A 3,910-nucleotide genomic window follows, 5' to 3' on the forward strand; every position below is an offset into this window, starting at 1 on the left:
GTGTGTGTGTGTGTGTGTGTGTGTGCTTAAAGGTCAAAGGTCACGGGCTGGGTTCAGGGGCGGAGCGGCCATCTGGAGAACGTCGACCTGCGGGCCGGTGGGGAGTCCAGCAGCACCGATATGAAAAAATTAAAAAAGTCCCATGATGTTTGGTAGCTCTGCTGTAGGTTGGCCATAGAGGTGTGTGTGTGTGTGTGTGTGTGTGGTCGACCTACCAAATGAACATTATGCTGCCTTTAGGTGCTTTTGGAAATAGTTGATCTGAAACGCAGTCCGAAGTCTGAAGTGCTGCCACTTTATATGACGTCCCATTTTTCCTAACTATTCCTTAATTTACTTGGGGACCCCCTGGAGCTCTTTAAAGGACCCCTGGAGGCCCCTGGAGCCTACTTTGAGAACCGCTGGGTTAATACACAGGTTACTGCCATGGTGAAGTGTCTTTGTCCGTGTCTTTGTTACACAGAGAGACAGACAGCCTGGGAAAACCTCCGTGTGTCTCCACCAGTTTCCCTGTTTGTGACCAACACATCTGAGATGGCTCCATCCACACAGCAGAGATATTCTGAGCGTGTCCGCTCCGACACGACTCAATTGTTCCATTTATTGAGATTCACAAAGAGGCTGTTGGGGAATAGAGGAAGAGGGGTATTGTCATGGCAACGCAACAGGCGAAGCAGGAGGAGGGAAGAGGGGGAATTCGACTTACCATCCACTCCAAACCACCAATAAGGCAGAACAGAGGCGAAGGAATTGGTTTGTAACGGTAGAAAGGAAAAGCCAGTCAGTTGATTGTTTTGAATTTTACTATTGAAATATCTCAGGTTTCAAAATGTCCTGAGACTTTTTCTACAGCCGCTTTCTGTGCCAACCAGTGTTAGGATTTTCTAAACCATACAAGGAAATATTAAGATTTTCTAAACCATACAAGGAAATAGTAGTTTCTATTTCCCCCTCTTCAAAAGACTGAGTGCTGGCCTTCTCGTAGAAAGCCCTAAAAATCATCAGCCTTTCCACTGTTAATGGCTTTTATTGAACCATGATCTAACCCTCTGACTGTCAAACAGGGATCCAGGAATCCCCACAGGTCTATGTAGGGGTTTCCAGGGCGTCAACAGCAAAATAAAGACCTTTAATGTTTAATGCGTTTAATGTTAGCTAGCTAACAAAGCCAAAAACCAACAGTTTGTTCAGCTTAACTGAGCCGACTCTTCTCAAGCTACAACCCACAATGCTTTGGAGTGGAGGCTAGAGCTAAACAGATGTGTTAAGACAGTGATGGTTAGCTGACCACATGATTTTCTAGCTAAGCTAACATTATCTCAACTAAACATTGATCAGATTAATGATCAGAAAATGATCAAAAACAGCACAGAAATTCAGAAAAGTCAGAAAAGTCACATGTTTAGAAATGCAAGCAGCTGTTCACAGTCATTATTTCCCAAGATCTGAGGACCTCCAATATGGCCGCCATAGAGTGTTATGTCACCTGAAACCCTCTGTTCTGCCATGATGACACATTTTGATAGTATGTTAATTAATAACCCTGTGACCTATTCATTATACCTTAAGAAACCACATATGGTTCATTTTGTTTAGGCTTCTCTTAAATGTCTTAAGAGAATTGATTACACATTTAGTAAGTATTCAGAGTGTAGAAATGGAAACTGACAGGATCACCATGGCAACGGGGCGATCAAGGCCCCGGGCCATGCATTATGCATGGAGCTCTCTCTCCCTCTGAGCTCCATGCTGCAGCATCAGGACTCTTCTCACTCCTGAACCACGAGGAGCCGGACTGAGAGGTCAGATCCACCAACGAAAACCTCTTTCCTCAAACCTCAGACACTTCAGTCTGGATTTGTTAAAGACTTTTCTGTCCTAAAAAAGGAGAATTTTGGTTTGCAACAAGGCTTAAACCACAATACACACTTGTGATAAAAAAAAAAAAACATACAGGAACATACAGTATGTACAAGACACATTAAAATGATCCATCATCATGAAGTCTCAAAAAGCCAAGGCTCTCTTGATAATTGTATCAAGAGATAAATCCTTGAGCTGCTCCATTGACAGTGAATGGGAGACAGACTTGTTTTAGTACAACAAAATAACCAAATGACATTGATTTAGATGTAAAAGCTCAAATAAATATTTGATAAATCAACAAAGTCAGCCTCTATTTCATCATCAGTGGAGAAGCTTCAGGTTTTGTTTCCAAAACTTTTTGTCTCAGCATCATTTTCCAGGACTTTTCCAGGTCTGGATAACAGACTTTTCAAAGGACATGCCTTCTCCAGGTTAATTAAAATCATGAGTGCCTTGCTCAAGGGAACTGTGCTAGATGTTAAAAGGTGGAGTATTGCTTATTCACTTCCCCAGCCTCAATTTCACCTGAATTTCCCCATAAAGTGCTATCTTATCTTATCTTTATTTCCTCAACTTGTCCTGGGAATCAAACTTGCGACCCTCCAGTCTCCAGGCAGCTGCTGCATCTCATCCTCTCCTCAGTAAGAAACTCTAATTATCAAAAAATTTTACTGGACAAAATGAGGATGACGTGAAACAGAAACTTTATTTTACAATTAAAACAGTCTCACACACACACACACACACACACTATAACTGATAGCTTTCAGTCAGTCTCATATTTTTAGAAAAATATGAGCTTTTAACATAATAGCCGCCACACTTATGTTATTTAAAACATAATGAAAACAGTTGAGGCGCCATATCCAAGGTTCACTTGAGTAGATTGTCCTGTTTTGGCTCGTCTCTCCGTTCAGTACAGAAGTCCAGCTTGACCAAGGAATCAATACATTAATCTAGAAATCGTTTAGTGCTGCAAAACTGCAAAACACCGCAATTTTAATTTCCACAATTAATTGTACAATACTGATACATCGGCAAGACTAAACCACTTAATCTCAGTTGGAACGGCTGCTGTGGATGAAAATAGTGAAGATGATTTTACCTATTGTGATTGATAACTTTGATCACAATATCTGGTGAAATTACCCGGATCATAATTTTTGCCCTAAAATCCGTACAAATTCCTTGGTCCTGACTGAAGAAATCTCAGAAGATACCCATAATGTTAGGATTGATGCACAGAGAGGCGGAGCCAAGCAGGACACACACCTGAGGGATCCATGAATTTTTGGATCTTTTGGGGAAAAAAATCTAATCATCTATTTTGCATTTTGTGACGAGTTTGTTTTTCCTCTCTCTCTCTAGCTAGTGCTCTCTTGGAAACCAGATGTCAACAATACAGATAAAACAAAAGAAAACAAAAAACAATTTTCACAAGTGTGAACATGGTAGATGTTAAACGTTCAGAGCTGTACAGTTTGACTTAATGAACGCTTCGAAAAAACAGTACCGCTGCATGAATGAAGACGCAGAATCAATAAAATGTTATATTCAATAAAAAAAAAAACAAAGTGTAGATACTACACACTTAAAGACAAAAATGCTGCTTCGATCGAGCAATCTTATCACTATTAATCATTACAGGAGGAAACAATACAAAAATGACACCGTTTGGTTCTTAACCACAAAAAAGAAAAATCAGAGGAAATAGTAAAACAGATTAGTGAGAGAATAAAATGAGACAAATATTACCTTTCAGCAATAAAATCTCTATAAAAAGTAGAGAAAAAGCAAGAAGATCTAGGAAAACACTGTAGTGGAAGACATGTTCAAAACTAGAAAAATACAATAGGGCTTGATTTGTCGTATGCTGACGAAGAAAATTATATACACAAGCTTGAGGCTCAACTATTTCAGAAGTTCAACTATTTGAAATCCTTTTCAAATAAATGTTTTGACCTGAAGCAGAGCGAGCTGCAGCCTCTGTCTGCATGAGAATCTAAACCGCCCAGCCATGGACTTTAGTTCAGATATTTGAAAT

The sequence above is a fragment of the Centroberyx gerrardi genome, chromosome 5 (assembly GCF_048128805.1).
Source record: "Centroberyx gerrardi isolate f3 chromosome 5, fCenGer3.hap1.cur.20231027, whole genome shotgun sequence".
NCBI lineage: Eukaryota > Metazoa > Chordata > Actinopteri > Beryciformes > Berycidae > Centroberyx > Centroberyx gerrardi.